This window comes from Lates calcarifer, linkage group LG6 (genome assembly GCF_001640805.2).
Source record: "Lates calcarifer isolate ASB-BC8 linkage group LG6, TLL_Latcal_v3, whole genome shotgun sequence".
In the NCBI taxonomy this organism is placed as follows: Eukaryota; Metazoa; Chordata; class Actinopteri; family Centropomidae; genus Lates; species Lates calcarifer.
In genome coordinates, this window is record NC_066838.1 from 15398035 (window position 1) to 15419497 (window position 21463).

The window sequence follows — 21463 nt, forward strand, 5'->3', positions numbered from 1 at the left end:
GTGTTGTGACAAACACGCATGTTATCCTCCCTCTCTTGTAAACTCAAAAGTGCAAACAAATTCTCACAGATAGCCAGGCACACACACCTCCTCTACTCAGGCAACTGACCCCCTAGCACACTGTAAAAATATGATTAAAAAGGAAAAAGAGAACCTAGACACACACATTTATGTGTACAATATACTGTGGCTCAAATTATGTATGGGTCTTTGTCTCCGCAAAATTCATCTGAATGACCACTGCAGGAGTCTCAAGCCCTAACTAGTGTTGAGGTACTGAAGGTATTTTAAGTTGGATAAACATAACGTAGCTGAGCTCCAGACTCTTAAATCGCATTTGAAATTAAGAGGGCATTAAAGCCAGCATGGTAAGGTAATGTGTGGGTTTGTGTGAGGTGAGGGGCAGAGAAAGAGGAGGAGGGAGGGTGCATTCAAAATACACTTTGGACTCAATTAAAAATTGACCTGCATTGGAGTGTTTTTATTCCATGATTTAAGTCCCTGCAGAAATAACTCAATTGTGAAAATAAACATGCTGAACTCAGAATAAAGTCCTGCTGGTCTGGGACTCCACATTTGGTGTTTTTAGTACAATTATCTGCACGCCGCATCTGGATTCTGGGTTCTCCCATTCAAGGCCTTTAATAGGCCCCTCTGTGTTTGCGTGTGTGCTCGAGTGTGCGCTCGCATGTTGTGCGCATATTCGTGCGCGCATGCATGTGTGTTCTGACATGGATCGGAGCAGCTAATCACACCATTAATCACCGAGCAGGACCGATGTGACACTTTTCGTCTCCCCACACCTCCACTGTTATTCTTTTTAATGCTCACTGTAATGGGAACACACACACATACACACACAGACCTATACTGGACTTGTACCAGAGCGGGCCTATTCTGATTGACCTGGCCATTCACAGTGTAAAAAGGTTAAAAGAATTTTTAATTTTAAATCACATCAATAAATCCACAGTAAAGAAAAAATCAACAAGACAAACAACAGTGTGATAGATTTTTAAATTCTACTCAATATATTATACTCAAATTTTTCATCCATCCATCAACAAACTTAATGAGGAATTTTGCATTTTGGTGAATGGCATACCAGTTCCATTACGTTATCTCTGGCTGTGTTAAATAGAGTGAAGAGGTGATGCACAGAGTCATATATGGGTAAGGAATGTGGCACAATGTGTCGCTGTTCATAAACAATGTGTCAGATTAACAGCCCTAACCTACTTGCAGGACGGCCATCTTAGCACCACACTGCCAGACATGGAAACCAGCAAAACCCAATAACATCCCAGGAGTCTCATAGCCACACTTTTCCTCATTTCATTCAGAGTCAACTGCATGCAAACGCAGCTTGAGAATTTAGTCTATTAAGGCCAGTATGCAACTGGAAATACACACAGAATAATTACTCTGTGTATTCCTCTGAATTATACAGTCCCTGGTAAGAACAAAGCTGCATACTTGGGCAATCTAAGAGGGTGATTCATGAAACGCAGGGCCAACGTGGTGCAAGAAAAGAGTGCGGTGAAAGGTTAGGGTCACTGACCCCTTCCTCAGTTAAAGAGGTTCATCTTATCAATATACGTATCACAAAAAGAAACAGAAATCAGTCTCTTTCTGACCACCAGTGAGGCACTTCATCACAGATTGTAATACTCACATTCATCAAGTTGCCTCCCCTGAATCAATGAAAGACATGGTTTTAGCCACAGATAAGATAATAATGATGCGATACTTTGTTTACACCAGTGACTGTTGCAGTGACACACTCCCAGTTTACCCCAACTAAAGAAAAGCCATGCACAAAACCCAAGTTGTCACAGTCTGTCTGATGTTTTAGACATTGTCTGTGGCATTTGCTGCAATTGTTGACATCTACAAAGAAGCTATCCTCAAATAATTATTATAATTACTGTCTATTTATGACCAAAACATACTATATTCTGCTTTTTGTGATGACATGGCTGTCACATCCATCTCACTTGCATTCCTTCGCACAGGTACAGACTTCCCAACTGAAAATCATCAATCGACCATTGGACATTCTGAGCCTGATTGAATGAAAACCTCTGAACCAAAGTGGCCCCCACGCCTCACTGCAAGCTAAATCACTTCCAGTCTCTAAATTAACACAGCAGATTAGTGTGCTGTCTCCCCTTTTGCCTGCTCTCCATGTAGCACTGCAGGATTCTGCTGAGTGATGTCTTCCTAAAACAATAAAAGGGGGCATTATTATGATTAGCCAGCCTGTAAACTTTGTCTCCCACATCCTCAATCAGTGATTGTGTGTGCATGGTGTGTGCGCCTGCTGATTAACATTACTAACAGTCTTTGAACCTGAATCACACTGGAGTATTTAATCACATCTAATTTGAGCGGCCACTTGGCATTCGATGTAGAACACACTTGCAATGCCCATAAATCTAGCAGGATGGGATTCATCTATCTGACATACACACACACACACCACACACATAAAGACAAATGCTTGTACTGTATCTTCTGGCTGATCTTGAGCGGGTGAAGCCTCTCTTTTTCCTCCCTTCTTGTCTCACTCCCTGTTTAACTTATACTTTGCGTGTCCTGGAAAAACAAAGGATTATCTTCATTTCCTGTCCGATTGAAAGGGGCGACAATAAAATGCTTTTTCATGACAAACTTGTAATTACTCTTCATAAAAGTCAGACCCACTGCACCGAGAAGTCAAAAGGCACTCCAATAAAAGGACAAATAAATCCCACTGCTGGATCTCCAAAAAAACTCATCGACTTTTTCTTTACAAGATAACAATATTTTTGGCTGATAAGACAGACATGATGCTCACATAAACAGATGTGCATTTATATACATCTCACATGGCTCATATTTAATCCTGGTGTTGCAAGAGAGCGGACAAGGCTCTGTAGAGTAGCACAGGCTGGACTGACATCTTATTTATAAAGGGTGAAATGCTCCACTGGACTGCAACATATGATTCCAATTGAACCTTCATGGTCCCCGGGACACATTGAGACATTCGGGTCTGGGAGATGGATGGCTAAAGTACATGACCATGCGATTAGAGAGGGGGGGTCAGCGGAGACGATATGGAAAGAAAAAATGGAATGCAAAGAGTGGAGGAAGAGAAGGGCAAGGAGACGTGAGGTGGAAGGAGATAATTCAGGACAAAGGGGGAAAAAAATGAGGAGAGAGGATTTTGATGAAGACATCTTTGAGGTTCGGCTGCTGTCCAAGGACTGTGATGTCACAGGGCAGATGGGAGACTGGCAGGTCAGACAGATTTCTGGGTGACAAAGGGTTAAGATGGGGTCAAGAGTGATCGTAAACACTGCGCACGAATATTTGCGTGAGACAAATTCAAGGGAAGAAGATGTGAGGTGTAGCTGAGAAGGGGTAGAGAAAAGCACGGCAGAGCCAACAGGTCAAGCATAAAAACGATCAAAAAAAGACGAGATGGCAAGAGATGAAGGCAATAGAACAGGGGAGAGCATGTGTTAGACAAGAGTGACTGCCACCTGTGCTGCATGAGAGAGAAAAGAAGGAAGAAAAGGAGAGGAGGAAGAGAAGAAAGGAGCAAAGGTAAAGATTTAAGAGTCCCAGCCTACCCTAAATCAGCTCAGCGCACTCCATGTTGTTATTCCTAGGCGTCACGGTTGAGGGATATGTGTTTATAATTTGTGTTATGACTTACTTGAAATTATGAGTGTGGAGAGTTAGTGGGACAGAAACAGATGCGTCCGTGTGATGCCCGAGGGAACCATCAATACTGTCTGCCCCTAAGTGCAGTGTGTGCATGCGTGCACACATTTGTGCTTTCATGTCCTTGTGTGCACGTGTGATGTATTTTGTTAGCAAAAACATGGGGAGCCTACTAATATCTGTTCCCAGAACATCCATTATGAGTCCTTCTAGTTTGTGATCATGCATTTCCACCACCTAACTGTCCAGCTCTGCAGGAACATTCCACGGGCATTTTATGACCGTTCCTTGATTGTGAGTGTGCGAAGGTGCGGCACAAAGCCGGGGGCCCCTGGCTAGGCAGTACTAGAGGCCTGTGGTGAGAGCAAGCAGAGGACATGAGAATGGGGCATGGTTGAGTGACACTATTATTTATGGCCTTGGAACACGGTGTTATTTACAACTGAGGAGGTAGGGAAAATGTCTATTTCCAACATAAAACACATGCTCAGGCTTCATTTGGTAAGCTTACTGCAAAGCCAGTTGAGATGGTAAATCTGTGTTTCAACTCAAAATGTAGGTTAAATGCATTTTTATGAGGTCCAAGTTCTGGCTACCTTAGGTAGGATTAGCTCCACGCTAACCTGTAGCAGCTAACTTGCAGCCACATGCCAGATCTACCTATTACTCACTTCCTTCTGTTTTCTGTGCTGGATTAAAGCCTTTATCTATCTTAATCTGTAAAATAGGATACATTTATACCCATCACAAACAACATTTGTATGCCTGTCTTGTTTGGAAATTCATGTCAACTCCAATATCCCTCTTGAGCAGTTATATTGTACATTACATGCTAATCCTGAGCTTCAAGCAAGAATGCTAAACTTTACATGCTAACCTTGAGCCCTGCTTCCCATGAAACATCCATGACAGCAGATGGTTCTACCAGAACTTGGCCAGGTTGTGTGTGTTTTCACTTCTCTAATAAAATATACAACCCACTTACTCTGTTCACCCCCCACTCCCACACTAGCGCTCTGACTGGTGGGAGGAGGAGGGTGGGGGGTCGGCCTAATTGAAAGAGTATGTATCAGTTTTACAGCAACAAGAGGGAAAATACGAGGGGACAAAAATCAACAAATCTGCCAAAACTAGCCAAATGTTTAGAGTGGGAGCAGGGACGAGGAGAGATGGCTGACTGCTCCCAGAGATGAGCAGGACCAGACGACCACCGCCGCATTCCAGTCCGAGGGAGGGGGGAGAGAGAGAGAGATAGAGAGACCCAGACAGGGAGGAACAGAGAGAGAGAGAGAGAGAGAGAGAGAGAGAGAGAGAGAGAGAGAGAGAGAGAGAGGGAGACCAGGTGGCTGTGCATGTGTGTGTGCGGGTGTGTTTGTATGTGTGAATGCAGACAAACTTTCTCTCAAAACTTAGACCATCTTGTCAAGGCAAGGTATCTAAAAGACACAAGGGTGTAGTTTAAATTTAATATGACAGATTTTAAAATAAACAGCATAATGGAAAATTTATTTTATGTATTTGCCTTTTTTATGTTAATCTTCTGTTTAGCTAGGCTCAAGACAATTACCTTAACTTAGCATAAGGACTGGTAGCAAGGGAGACAGATGGCCTGGCTCTGTCCAAACGTCAAATATCTGAATCTGATGTATCTTGTTTTTCAAATCGCTGGGTCTTTTGGGGGAGTTACATGCTGGAGCTCTTGGGGAACAACAGGTGGGCATGGTGACTCTGCCTGTGCACCCCTCTGTCTTACTGCCACAATGAGGTACCATTGTGTCTGTACATCAACACCAAAATGTGTCCTCACTGACGGTGAAGGCAGATTAAGAAACTGTTATATACAGCAGCTCCTGCACTTAACTCCCCTAAATTTGACATTTAGATATTTTCTGTTTTTGTACAGATTAAATAAATAAGATACAACAGGTAAATAAGACAGCTTTAGAAGTGTTGTCAGGTGTATTTTTCACTTTGGACAGAGCCAGGTTACCTGTGTCCCATGTTTTCCAGTCTTTATGCTAAGCTCAGCTAAACACATCCCGAGTCTAGCTCTATTTAACGCACAAACATCAGACCGATATCAATCTTCTGAGCTAAGTCTTTGAAAGAAAGCAAATAAGCATATCCCCTAAAATGTTGAACTACTGAAGCACAGACTGCCAACAGTGAGGGTTTTTTTTTTTTCAATTTCCAGCTCCATTGCACCACCTTCTGAGGATCAGCGAGGGGTCGGTGGATTCCTGTTGTTGTAAAAACAGGATGGATAAATAAACAAAACCTCATGGGACGTCAGTGATTATTATACTGTCACTGGCAGCTTTTTCCCATTTGGATGACCTTGGGTGTCTCCATCCGTGCCCGCGTTTGGCTTGAGTGCGCGCGTGGGCGTCCTTTTTCCCGTGTAACCGCGGTCTTTCACATTAATTTGAGAAAAACACAATCCAAATCAGATTAGTCAAAGCGTCTGCCAATCTCCAGAGCTGTCTGGCACAAGGCCTGCCTACACAGCTTCAACCAATAAGGTGAGCTTTGACCCTAAAACCTCAAGGGATCCCACCAATAGCTGAGCAGCAATTTGCATTCTCTTCAAGGGGAGGTTTGTTTTCTGCCTTTATCGTCCCTTAGCTGACTGACAGTGTCTCCCCAGGGCACAAGAAACAAGGTGGGGTGGGGTGGGGTGGGGGGGTACTGTACTGTACCACACACGTGTAGGGCTCCCCTGCCTCGCAGTCAGACACAAGCACAGGCACAGACACACATACATACAGCAGCTGGGTTGTTTAAAGCTCCCTGTCATCTGAGAGAGAGGGGTGAGGGTCAAAGCATGAGTAACACTGCCCCAGTCACACTACTGTAAGAACACACACACACACACACACACACGCACAGAGGAGGGGGAAACATACACACATATGCAGTGTGTTAAGAAAGAGCACTAAGGCCTCAGTATAAACACTGATGAGTTATGTCCCCCCCTCACTCATCTGTCTCTGATCCTACCACAGCACTGTCCCACAACCCCCTCCTCCCCATTTTTTTTTAACATCAAAAGATGAAACTGTAGTATGTGGCAAAGGAGAGGGTGTTTTGTTGAGGTCACATTAGATGAAAGTAGAGCCACCTGTCACATATACATGCTTTAACACGGGACTGCAAAATCACCTAGTGTCAGAAAATAATGAAACATCATAACTTCCCAGAGCCCATTGTTACATATTTTTTTTCTTTTGTGTGATCATGAGCCCAAGATCCAAGTGATATAGATCAAATAAAAGGAGCAAATCCTCAAATTTGAGGAGCTGGAATAAGCAAGTGTTTAACATTTTTGCTTCCTAAATGACCTCTGCTCTTAACTGATGATCAGAATTGTTGTTTTGTTTTCTCTCGACTGACAAATTGATTATTCAACTCATCATTTCAGCACACTCTCCTTCTGTACTGGGATGAGAGGAGCCACAGAGAAGCCTCTACTCTAAACTGTCTGTTATGTAAACTGAAAATACCAGGAGGACACCTTCTGTGCTGCATCATTTAAAATGGAGGTTCTCTGTATTGTCTTGTGTTAAATATAACCCTCTGTCAAGTTCATCACAGGCTCTTGGGCAGGAAGGCCACCGCAGTATGTGGTCTTTTTCTCTCTCCATTCTCATTCCATCTCTCCCCCCCTTCTTTCACTAATCAAAGAGAGGAGCCACACATTGGAGGAGAGAATGGCATCACCTCCGCCTTGGACTTGGACCTCTCTATCATTCGACGTCTCTCTCCCTCTATCATTCTCTATTTGGCTTCGACGTGCCCTATACTCACTCCGGAGTGGGGCTAAATATTAAGTTCAAGGAGGTTATGCAAACACGTTGAAACAGCCATCCTTGGCCTAAGTATTACCCTGAACCCTTCAATTACCCGCCTTGCTTTCCTCTCTCCCCATTCCTCCTGCCTTTCCTGTCCTCCGTATGGGTTCTCTCACTCCGGTCATCTAACTGCAGCCTGGAAACACAGCGCACACTCATGACGTGGGGCCAAAAAGCCTTAAAATATCAGGGGCAGAGAGTACAACATAGTGGCGCGCTATTACACATGCACACACACAAACGTGCACCCAAAATACACACGTACACACAAACTGATGAAAGACGGGTCCAGAAAACAGTGGGAGCGAGTACCCCTGGTGTATTTTCTGTGTTCCAAATGTAGGGCCTGGCGGTGGACCACAGCTGAACCACAGCCGACATGCGGTGGAATGGGAGGCCACCACACTCACTTCCCTTAAAGGAGCCATAGAAACACATACACATACAGGCGATTACAGAATAACACACACACGCTCAAACACACATATCCACACATGTTCAGCAATTTCCTGGATAGCACTATCATGACGATGGGAGTCCATGTTTAAAAAGTGGTTTGAGGTGAAGGGACAGATCTGTATGGGCTGTTTCCCACAATGCTTTGCCAGACAATTACACAACCCAATTAATGTGGTTACTACAGCACAGCTAGGACTTTGCTCTGTGCGAGCCGAGTGCACGCGCAGGCGTGCGTGAGAGAGAAGATGTGTGTACGCTCCTTTGGCCTGTATTACTCTCAGAATTATAGCTTTCCTTGGAGCTTGGACTAGTCGATTTCCCGTCAGTGCGTAAAGGACATGCAAGGTCACACTAACATTCACCCCACACTCCATCAGCCAATCACAGTTATTTCCAATCACAGCCACATGAGCTCAACTATTATAAAAGCTGCATGGCTAGAAAACTACAATACCCAGAATATGTTGTGTATGTCTTTCCAGCACAGAGCTGTTTCTTTCATAGAATGAAACCTGAGCCGTAACTAATGATGATAGAAGAGACATTTTTTATAAGAGAAAAACATGGTTTTGGAACTTTATTATATAGTGTAATAACTTTTCACAGTTACTGCAACATATATCCTGAGGACAGTGTGCACAGTGCCAAAAATATACGTAAGATATTCTGTCACACTTTGTAATACACCCTTTCACAAACTCTCGACACGCCACTACAATACTACAAAGTCAAAATACTCTGCACTCAAAATTGTATTTAAGTAAAGGAACAGAAGTTTTATAGTAGAATCTGCTTAAGTATCATAAGTAAAAGTGCTGATTAGGCAGAATGGCCCCCAATGTTACATTATTATTAATTTATTTTTATTTTTGTGTAATTATATTATTTTTACCTAGGACACATTTTAATGTTGTAGCTGTTTGAGGTGTGGCTAATTCAAATTTATTTCTATACTGCTAATATGACAATATAACATCATGATTATGAGCTGATCATAAACTTTATCTGTAAAATAACTACTAAAGTAACTATAGGGCAGTGGAGTTAAAATGTACGGTATTTTCCTTCTCATATGTTGTGGAGTCAAAAAATAAAGACACTAAGGAAATATGAGTGTCCTTAAATACTGTGCTTGAGTAAATGTACTTACCTCCTGCATGTGCAAAGCTGCTTTCAAATAAATTACTGTGTAGACTGAACTCATACACGTACAGTACACACACATCTGCTAATAATTAGCAATCCTCTAATTCCAACCTTGGTAAATAGTTTTTTTTAATGAAGGATAGTAAAATGCAAGTAAAACAAAAAAAAGCTCAAACTGCTCTGCTTTGTGTTGAAGCAGCAAGAACCACATGCTTTCTTTATAGTCTGCTACACAAACACACTCTGACCACATACTAACTTATATAGACTTCATTAGCCCAGCTTTAAAGTGCTTTTAAGTGTGTAGGGAGGAAAATACATTCAAAGCAAGAAATTATGAAAGAGAGACAGAAATGCAGACAGTTTCTCTCTCTGTCTCTGACACACACACACACACACACACACACACACACAGAGTGGGCTGAGTGAGGGTGCTGATTAGAGGAGCTGTTGCCAGGCCTGGACAGGTCTGCTGTATATTTAGACAGATCAGTGAGGATCATGGGATCAAAGAGTGACATGATTACTACCTGGTCTTCTGATAAAAAACATCACTATTATTTCCCTGTCAATACACACAGGAATACACACATACACACACACACATATCTGAGCATGTTCACGCACACACACTCACTCAGATAAACTTACAGTCATGGGTTCCAACATTAAAAGACACACTGAGCTGCATCGGCACACCGCGCACAGACACAGGTAGACACAAGAACACACACGTGCACACACAAACACACACAGACAGACATGTACACCCACACCGCTCTATAATCTGGGTAATTTGTACGTTGAAGCTGGTGTAGACAGATCACGCCTCTGGTACACTGAACCTGTTGTGTCATTGCATTTGCTTGTTCGGCAGATGGTGTGAATTCCCAATAGAAAAATACTCTTACTACTTACTAAAGTATGGTTGTGAATAACCTTCGTGCGAGAAGACACATTCAAACAACTCATGCTCTTGTCATGATGGCACTTCTGGTCCGTAGAAAGTTGAGTGCGTGTTCATAAATTTTACGAGAGTATGAAAACTGAAGCTGCAATTGCAGACACGTGCACACACACGCAAGCATGAAACAGCAAAATTGTGTGCCTTGTAATCACTGCAGCAAAAAAAAAAACAAAAAAACACTACGCTTGCTCTTTGACCTTCGTCCTCCCTGCCTGGTTTTCTTACTGGACTGAGTACAGCTTCCTTTAGTCCTTGTTGTGTTTTGTCTGCTTTCTCTCACAAACTGCATAAAAATACAAACTGATCCACAGACATCACACACACACACAAACACAGACTGTGCCGAACTGTGGTAAGTGCCCAGCTGGCCCTCCCACACCTGTGCATGGATTCCAGCATACGTCTGGTTTTTAATAAAGAGACCAGTGGTAGTGTGCAGTCAGATGCTGCTGACAGACTCACTGATTTCCAGATAGATAACACACACATACACGGCCGAGCCAGCTCCCCTGGTAGATTACATCACAGTTATTTTAACAATGGCTTCCACTCAGTGCTTTTGCTGGCTATGGTTACATACAGGAGTGTGTGTATGTGTGCAAACAAGTTGTTCTATTTTTTTTCCTAGCTTTTGATTCTTGAAATGATCACTCTGTGGTTGCTTGAATGTGATGCTCAAGAGTTTCGGTAGGAATTCAAGCTTGTTATAATGCCGCACTAAATATATGTCAGGCCTCTTAAGAGGAATACATAAACTTGAAATGTAGAAACAAATTCAAAATGTGTTTGTGTTTTATATGTGTTGGATGGACATGGCTTGATGAATCTGCCTCTATGTGTGTGAGTGTGTATGTGTGTGTGTGTGCGTGTGCATGCTGTGACCAGGCAGTTAAAAGTATTACGATGTGTTGTTTTGTGTGGAGGCGAGGACGTGCTCCACTGACACTGGAGAGTTGTGGGTGAGAGCAGGTTCATTAACTAAATGAGTTCCTCATGTATGCTCAAATTTACCCTGTCCCTCTCTCTCTCTCTCTCACACACACACACAATCGAAACTATAGACTTAGAGGAGTACTACACCCTTGCTGACCTTGCATCACTCCTCTCTTTGGGAATGCCGTTCAACTATCACATTTGACATTACATCTTCCCGGGTATACCTCACATATGAGAGAGAAGATTCAGACTTCATCTTATTTTGCTTGGGTATGTGTCCTGCCATCAATTTCCTCATTCAGAGCTACAGATAATCATCGATAACAATAACTGACAACAAATTCTCAAATTCTCTATTACAGATTATCCAAAGCAGAGAAACACAATGATTCAGTTTTGCAAGTGACAAAATGATTTCCTGTGGAATTCTTTGTGATTCTGCCCTAAAAAAAAAAAAAAAAACACTCATAGGCAACAGGATACACAATAAACAAATGTCGCAGATGGTGCCTGTAACTATAACTGATATATCTACTGCACAGTAACAACACACAATTGACCTACATACAGGATGTCTGTCCATTCTCTCTGAGCACAATGACACAGTCCTGGATCTCCTCTGGTCCCTGCTTTGCCTGTATGCATGTGAAGATTTGTTTAAGCGTGTGTGCGAGCACGCTTGTAAATATCATGAACACTGTGTCTGTTTCGGAGCTGTTAGGTCTCCTGCCACTGTTAGATACAACAGAGAGAATGCAGGTGTGTTTTTGTGTTTCCTAGACTTTGAAGGAGAAACCTACTGAGATACTGCAGAAAGGGAGTATTAACAGAGAAAGTGGCAGATAGTCAGAAAGTCTCTTACAACTCCAAAAAGACTGGGTTCATTTTACAGCTACACTGTGACGGCATGGTGCGCATTAACAAACAGCTTGCGTCTTTTGTGCAGAGGATGGGCTGGGGACCACCTTGGAGCTCCAGAAGATCCAAAATAGCCTCTTGCTGGGAAAGGTACAGACACACGTACAAACATTTTGACATGAAAATCTGTCTGTGTCACAGAACATCAACTTTAAAAGGAGGTGAGGAGCATGTGAGGAATATGAGTTAGCAAGCACGAAAGAAATGTTTATTGCTCTTTTATCTGCAGTCATGCAGTCAGACATACCAGGAAGCTTGCTTAGAGGTTTGGGGAAACACTGGCACGAAACGCGCCGTGACTGACATGTCAAGATGTCTGCTGGGTGGCGTGCATGCAGATACATGTGGGCCTGTGCTCCTGTGCGAATGTGCATGAATGGATTTAGTGTTTATCCTGCATGTGTATTGTTTGTGCCAATGTCTCTGTGTGCATGTGCATGTGTTTACAGCAGGCCGAGCCCCCAAAGTGACATGTCAGGACACTGATGTGAGGAAACTGAGACACTCTTGAGTCTGATAAACAAACCATGCCAGGATGAGGATCTAAACAATGTGCCGCAATTGCTTTATTACTCAGTGTTTGCCCTAGGTGTCATGTTACTGAAGTCTTCAGCACCATAAAAGCCTTCTCTACAGCTCAGCCCTGTGTGTTTGTGTGTGTGTGTGTGTGTGTGTGTGTGTGTGTGTGTGTTTGCTCTGGCAGAGGCTCCCCTGTGACTGGTTATATTGGACATGCTCAAACAAAGCCAAACACACAACAGGAGCCGCAAGCAATTAGGGCCTGCCATAGAGCATAACTCCTCTCTGAACACCCTCTGTTTCCCCCCCTCTCACTATCCACCAGTCTCTGCTACCATCAGTCTCCATCCACAACACGCGCACACACACACACACACACACTTGCAACATTTGTGTGCTCACTCTGTTCTGGGCATCAGTGTGTGGCATCAGTGGCAATAACATTGTTTGTGTGTATGTCATCTTCAGTATTAAATGTTAACCTCAGTGGGCAGAACATCGCTGACTGGCATGGGGATGCATGTAATGCTAGCAGGGAGCCTAATCCTCAGGATTAATACACATTAGGATGGTTTAGCTGGGAGCCGGGTGGGCCCTGTGTCTCCATTTCATACTGTCATTGGGACAAATTTTCTCCATCCACATTATGATGATACACCTACTTGCTTTCCTGACTGTGCTATTATTTTGATGCAGTTTAAAACATGCAATTTTTATTCCCTATATTTTGATTATCAAACTTCGCCTCGGCACAGTAGATAATTAAGACATCCTGTCATGGCAGAGCAGGGCCAGTCACAGTGACGGATGGACATCCAGTTTGAATCAGATCCTCTGGAGCCCAAGCAGAGGGTGATATCTCGCTGCCTGCGGCTTGGACAGCAGACACACTGAAGATCTGTTTCAAATCAATGTAAGAAAAATGGGTAAACTCAATCTGGGTCAACCCCTTTCTCCCTCTGCACCCCCATCCCGGCCCCCCCTCCTCAAACTCTCTCCTCCTCTCTCTTTGTCTTTCTGTCTCTCCCTTGCTGTATTTGGGGTGTCTCTTTGGCCTTTTGTCACTAAACACCTCATAAGGGAGACTTCTCTTTCTGCAAAAAGTGGAGGAGGACAGGATGGAGAGATGGAGCAGTGTTGTAGTTGTAGAGAGGGTGTTGAGGTAGAGTGTGTGTGTGTGTGTGTGTGTGTGTGTGTGTGTGTGTTTGTGTAGTGTACCAGTTGTGTACTAATAAAGTTAATGATTGCCATCTGGCCAGCAAACAGATTCCTGAATTCTTGTTGTTTTTTTTTCATGTCACTGAGTTACCAGGCCATTACTGCAGCCCCAGCCTGTGTGCCACTTTTTTAAACCAGACCATTACTTTAAGCTTCAGACCCGCTCAGAATGAATGAAATGCAGAATGTGCTCAGATGTTATTGATAAAGCCACAATGATGTACACATGTGCGTGTGTGTGTGTGTGCATTTCTGCGGATATATGCATATGCAAACGACAACATCTCTGATCAGTGATAGTCCTTGTTGCCTCCTTGCACCACAAACACACACAGCAACGCTTTTGAGAGTGAGCACACGTATGTGCACTTGCACTAAAATGCTCATCAATTTCTTTGTATGTCAGGGGACTGCATACCTCACTATGTTTGTCCTATGTGTGTAAACCTTTTGTAGTGGCTAGCGCAGCTCTCCTGTTACACACACACATGTTCTTTATGGGCTGGTTAATGGAGCTGAGCTCTTCCTGCCTCTGTGATGTGGTTTACTGTTGTTTGATGTGCTCAGGAATCCTGCATAGGAGAGCACCCCAAGCTGATCTTATCACATAAAAGCCCTTGCAATGGAAGAAGACACTCAACTCTCTTTTTTAACTTAATAGAGATCTGTGTCCCGGTGAGGCCATGTCTGTGTGTGTGTGTGTGTGTGTGTGTGTGCATGTGTGTAAGTCAGTGCGTGTGCATATGCACACCATTTCTCTAATTCAATCGAGTGTGTAACCCAAGGCCAAACACACACATTTGATTTCAGTAAATGCTGAACCCAGAGACCTGTGGCTAGAGCGGACCAAAGACATGTCAGATATGTCAATGCATGTTACTGTGAGTGTGTATGTGTGTGCGTGTGACAGAGGAAGAGGCAGAGCAAGACACACAAGAAAAAAAAAGAACAGGGATTTTACTTCGTTTTTGATTTCACATTGAAATGATATCTTGCGCAACGCCTGTATATTTAAGACACACGTGTTTAAGTGCACCTGTTTACTCTGTGTTAGTCGGAACTAAATCCTTCAGAACGTTTTTCACTTTATTTATTTACAGGCTCAAGGCAAAGTCAGTTCATGTCTTAACTGGGCATGTTATTTGCCAGATAAATTAGGCTGCTCTGAAATCACAATCTCAGTAGAATTACAGTTTACAGTAAGTTTAAATTTTATGCATTTTTCTTTTTTCCATGCATGTGTCAAACAAAAACTTATTCATTCTTTATTTCCATTTGTAATAAAGAAGTAAAAGAGTAAAAGTAAAAGATCAGGCCCACTGCTTATCACTATTTTTCAATACAGTGCATCAGTTTATAAGACTTCCTGTTGTGCAAGTACTTTGTAATATTTCTACAGCAAGTAAAATGTTGTTATTTAGCCATGTCAATTACATATCCTACATCTCAGCTCCATTTTTTGAAGGCTTCTTGAAAAGTCATGCTGTTTCACTTAACAGTCCCTGTTTGCATTGTAAGACATCAACATCAACTTCATTATGTTTAACATTGAAGAAAAAAATTTAGATGATGTGTACTAATGGGGCAAGATCTGTTACAGTTACATGGAGCGATTCTTTATGTAAGTTCTGGTGATTCCTGCACTGTATGAATTACGTTTGTGCATTCCAGTTTAACCAAGTTATGAGAAGATTTGGATTTTTAAAATCCAAAATGCGTCAGTGGAAACACACCACAACCTCTGTGAAAGTAACGTCAAACTCTTGCCCACACTTTACGATAAAAGATGTATACATATTTAAAAACAGTTGCAGTAATGTCAGGGTACACACATACTGTCTTGTCCAGGCTTTGAATATTGCATGTTGACATGACACGGCAAAATGACACAACAACATATTCCACAGTTCTCTGATCCTGACTTACAGTAAATTGCTCCAGACGTAAACATGCATATCTTTCATGTCAAGACGTTCATGAATGCCCACATTTTCAATCATGCATACACACGCTGTCTATATTCTGTGTTTAATCTACAGCCTGAAAATCATGCCATTGTCTTTGCTCACTCTCCCTCTGGCCATTCTTGTCTCTGCAGGATTCCTGTTTTGTTTGTTTAGTGGTGACCAGTCCTGTCTCTACGCAGTCTGTCCGCCCACATGAAGGCCTCCTCTGTCTCATTGATGCTAGCTTTAAAGATGAAGGACTACACAGATTAAACTGCGGTTGCCATTTTGAATAGATGTGACGCTTGCTCCAAATAAACTTTGGGTTTTAGTTTTGTGAGTGTGTGTTTTTTTTCTCTTTCCGTCTCTTTTCAGTGGCTTTTATTTGGCTTTTTCCTAGACAACTCAACTCTGATATCGTAAAAATGAGGCAAAACCTTTATTGCTGAGTTGTGAAAGTTAACAATGTTTGTGATGCTTGTGAATGGTAATTTCTGTCCGCAAACAAATAAGGCAAATGTAGTTTTCGTTTTTATGAGATTTGAAATCCTAGTGGCGAGCTTAACTCCCGTGACCCCTTCCTTCTCTCCTGATTTTGTTTTTATTTTCTTCTTATTCTCTTTCCACCCTTCTCCTTTCATTTCCTCTTCTTCCACTTTCCTCTCATTTCTTCTCCTCTCCTCTCCTTTCCAGTCCTAAACTCTGGATACCCACCGGCCCCTGAGAGAACAGTCATGTTTCCAATATGTCTCCATTTAGCAGAGACCAAATGAACAAGAGCAGGGCCAAAACAAGAGCAGGAAAAATCATCACATAGCCACTGGCACAATCTGCTTATCTTTCACTGCTAATAGCTGTCATGCTCCTCACATCATTGCTCCAAAGTGTACACATGCATGCACGCACACACACATACACACAGACAAATTCATGTATGCACATGTTGTTCTTCGCACACAAACACATTCAGTGCACATCAGTGAGGATACACACGCTCATCCAAACTTGCTTGGGCTGTTTCCTGCCACTGCCGAGAAGTACATAATGATAATTACAGTTTGGGTCTACATCCCTGAATTAACCAGATCAGACACACACACACAATCCAGAAGTGCCAAGGGCTGCTGTGGTGTATGCTGACTGGTGTGCAGCGTTGGAGCGGCGCAGTGCTGGGAAGCGGTCCGTTCTACTATTGTTCTCTATTAAAACCTCCTGGGAACCATCTCAGCAAGACTGAGAGATGTGCAGGGCCAATAAAACCCCAGTCAAACCAACAAAGAGTCAGAGGGACTAAGGCTTCGTTGAAGTCTTTATGTAACAATATGTTACTGTGATTGATGAAAACTAGGCGAAAATGTGTAGAAGTAAAACTGCAGGGAAAGTTTTCAACATTCTGCCATTAAAGAATCTGTAATTTGATGTGTACAATTCGTGAAACGAAGGGAGAAAAAAAAACGCCGACAGACCAGCCAGAGATGTACTGCGCTTACACCCAGATAAAGGCAGACAGATGTAGCCAGAGAAGCCTCAGAGGAGGAAAAACAGGAGTCAGGGCTCAGGTGTGTGTGCCAACCACAGAGGTTTGGAGGTGTTTACAGTGTGTGAATATATGCCAGTAAGTCCCACTGACTCACTTGTGTGGGTACACCAGTATTTCATGTGCCCATAATGGTAAACCATGTGGGCATTTCACTAAGCCACTGTTTTAATGGCTGTTTTACAACACAGCACATCCAACAACATATTACATGCAGCTGCATTTAAAATAACCCATCCCTGCTTCATTCTGCGATCTCTCACTGCTGCACACTTGTCAATTAACCCCTTCCTCCATCTCCAACTCTGTTGCCATCTATCTGTATATATATATATATATACATACGGATTTGCTTTAGTGGCATGGCTATATCTACCTACACTGACAGCACCTCCTCACTTGACCCCCTCCTTCCCCTCATTCCTTTGGTGACCCTGAGGGCAGGACTGCTGTTAAGGAGGCCGTCACCGGTCACCTCTGGGTGCTGTGTCTCTTTATGGCTGCAGGGCCCACCTAATCAATTGCCCACTCATGCACCCACTTAAATGCTCCCACGCACAAACACACACAGACATGCACACACAGGACTTCCAATCAATTAGTCTTGAGACTTATACAAGCGGGTAAACTCGGGGGTGTTAGTATCCCCAAGGCCAATCAGATCAGGCTTTCCCAAGATTTCTACACCAGCCAAATGACTCTAATTAGCTCTGTGTGTGTGTGTGTGTGTGTGCATGCAAGAATGTGCGCGTGCATGTGTGTTTGCGACTGACACTAATTAGCAGGGCTAGTGCACCTACTTCCTAAGGACCATTTCCTGTGATAGTAATTATTAGGTATGTGTGATAAATTCCAGGCCTTCTTCCACCCGTCCTAAGATAGAACAAGACAAAAGGAGAAAAACAGACAAAAAAAGAGAGGGAGGTGGACCACTTAATACTCGGAGGAAGTTAAGGAGGCCAGTGTTAAAAGAGTGATGGAGTAAAAGTAAGAGTAGACAATGAAAGACTGATTTTACTCTGGTGAGGCAAACTGTGACTCACTACGAAGCTGAGAGCAGTTTCCACATGCAACATCTTCCCGTTGCCTCCTTGTCGTGGCCTCCCTGTCTTCCCCTCCGGTTGTCAATCACTGCATTCTTCTTGTTTTTGTGTGTCCCATTTGCCCCATCTGAACAATGTCAGTCCTCAGATTAGGACAAGAAGTTCTTTCTGTCTCTGGAAAGACTCTTCCATCTCTGTCTATCAGTTTAACTAAACACACACAGATTTGCACGATCCTCCCGATGTCTTCTGAGCGTCAACATATCTTTCAGTCCAACATCAATTTCACATGACAGCTCAAGCCTAGCAGTCACTCATATGCTAACTTTAGGAGACAATGTCACTTCACCCCAGCCACTCCATGGCTCACATATGCTCTCCACTGTGTCAGCAACCCAAACAGAGCGCGTATACGTTCGTGTGCCAGTTTTACAAAACGGCAGGGTTTACATACTATATAGGACACAAAGCTTCCAATTCATATTTACTGGGTGGGCCATTGCTTGCCAAAAATACTATGTGGATATAAGTGCCAATAAAATATTAATAAGTAGTGATAAAAAATAACCATAATTGATGCTAGAACAGCCAAACCCTGAGAGAAGTGAGTTCAAGACATGACGGTTGCAGAGTACAGTCCAAGAGAATAACATGTTCTGGGACAAATGGAATTTAAATTTAAGGCACTTAACTTCCAGTTGCATTAGCTTAACAGTGCAACGTCCAATTCAGAAACTGACTGGGCTAGGCAAACCTCACACTTGTATCTTTGGACTGTTCTCTCCACCCTCGAAGCTTATTGTACGGGACCCAGGTAGAAGTCTGTCATTACCGTACTGTACTGAACAAGGATTCAGAAGCAGGGATTTCCATGTGATGAAGCCCTCCATTGACAAAACCTCAAAGGAGGAGGAGGAGTAGGGTGGAGCATGCCTAGGCCCTGACATAATAACACACCTACGGGCCCGACAGCCGACACACATGTCGAAGGTAAACACGCATGTCAGAGGGCACAAGAGCACAGACAGACATGATGAATGGCCTGAAGTTCCCACGAGGCGACACGCATACAAACTTGCTCGGAGGGGAGAGGAAGGTGATGTGTGGTCAGCCCCGCCTCATCACTGCAATACAGAGAATCCCTTTCACATGCTGTGCTGACCTTCCATGTCTCATCATTACCTATCACAACAATGGCGCTGTAACACCATACCTGTGAGCATGTGGCTGTGTGAATGTGGATACATGTGTGCTTCTGCTATAGTAAGCCCTTGCATGCATCTGTGTGCTTGTAGCTATACATGAGCTTTTGCCAGTATATGTGAATGTAATTTCAAAACAATACAAGTGAACGCAATACTGTTTGGTTAAATATATGAATGTGCAAACAGACTTCTACAGTGCCGATGTGTTTCAGTAAATGCGTGTGAGGGTGCGTGTATATCCGTGTGTGAACTTGTGAGGGGTGTGTGTGTGTGTCCAGGCCCCTCAGAGAGATCAGCGTAGCAGGGACATGACCTTGCCAGTACAGCTGGTCTCTCTGTGTTTAGTCAGCGTAACCATGGCGATGGCGCTGTGCAGACAGGATGTCTACGATGGGGATTTGAAAGTCATAACGTCGCTACTACTCTAAGCTTCATTATGCCATGGGTTACTGTAAGTAGCCAACAAATGGATACACGAACGCACTTCATAGACAGTAGTGAATTTCGGGAGTTACAGGTTCTAGGACTTGATACATTTTCATCATGTAGAATCAGTCATTTGTCTTTGCGTGAAGGTTTTGAGTAAATGGCATGATAATAAGGAGTGAGCGTTAAATATAGTTGATATTTTGCTTAATTTTGCTTTTGTAGAGTGGCAAAGAAAGCAAGCGCCTGCAGTTACATTGTGATAAACATTTATTTATATTGCCTGTTAATACCTTTATTTCTGTATATGAATCTCCATTAGCTTTTACTAGTGCAATAATGCTACTCTTCCTATGATCTACAGAAAATAAAATGCTGCAACAATTCCACGTGATTATGCAAATAAAAGAAAGTGAAGGTAAAATTGTATTCATATAATATCATGTGCATATTATGAATATAATTAGATATAAAACATGTAATTATCTTCTCTTTTATCAGAACATCATCCTCTCTAACTCAGCCTGAAATGCATGAAAACCTTTTTTGCTCCAACTACATTTTTATTTTTAAGTTCTTGCACTTCCATGTAAGCTTCCTTGTGTGAAAATCTAAATGTAAACAGGTGTATGAGGACGCTCTGTATTGTCTGATGTGGTGCAGGTGTTTGTTGAAACATGGTGTGTTGTGTTTGGTTATTCCACTCTGAGCCATTCGTCTCCCTCTCTCTGGCCCTTTTCTGCTACTCAGACTCTGCTCCCTCCCACCCCTCACAGCTCCACTCCATCTTCTCTCCGTTCTTTCTTCCACCACTCCCTCCATCATTCTCCTCCTCCCTTCCTCCATCCATCACCCCCTCCATCCATCACACTCGCACTCTATCATCCCTTTTTCCCCCCGTCATTTACTATTTCCTCCCTAACTCTCTGCTACAGTTTCTCTCTTTTCCAGTCTGCTAATGTGTGCACGGTTTCCCCTCCTTCTCTCACATTGTCAACTCTCTCCTTCTCTACCTCTGAAAATTCCCCCTTTGTCAACTCTGCATCTCTTCATGAGCCCGCCTAAAGGCTGCCGCTACCTTTTCTTTGCTCTATCATCATTTTCCATCACTAAAATGTAAACAGAGATAATATCAGCTACATTCCCAGTGTCTACAGGAGGATCAGGTTCAGTAAGCCACTGCGATGTTGTGGCATGTAGTATTATCCCATTCAACTGTGGAAACATCTCAATGACTAGCTATTCAAAATGTCCAAACACATAATTTCTCTATTGTGCACCTACACCCTGTGACCCTACACTCATTTAATGACTAGCTCCTCTGGAGGCCATCTGTGTCTGTGTCTGTGTGTGTGTGTGTGTGTGTGTGTGTGTGTGTGTGTGTGCGCACATGTGTGTGAATAGTGTACAGTATGGAGGAAACTCAATCTGGTGTGGGGTGACAGAGCAGACCCTGCACCACTCCTTATACATAAAGCATTCAGCTCTGTATCTGAAAAAAGGGAATATGAAAATGCTCTGTCTCTGTCTCTTTCTCTCTCTCTCTGTCTCTCTCTCTCTTACACACACACACACACA

General features: G+C 43.0%; 1 protein-coding gene across 9 annotated transcripts in view; it reads right to left on the reverse strand.

Annotated features, from left to right (window-relative positions):
- Positions 1–21463, reverse strand: part of LOC108877885 (ERC protein 2) — a 147573-nt gene that overhangs the window by 43442 nt on the left and 82668 nt on the right. The window lies entirely within an intron of this gene.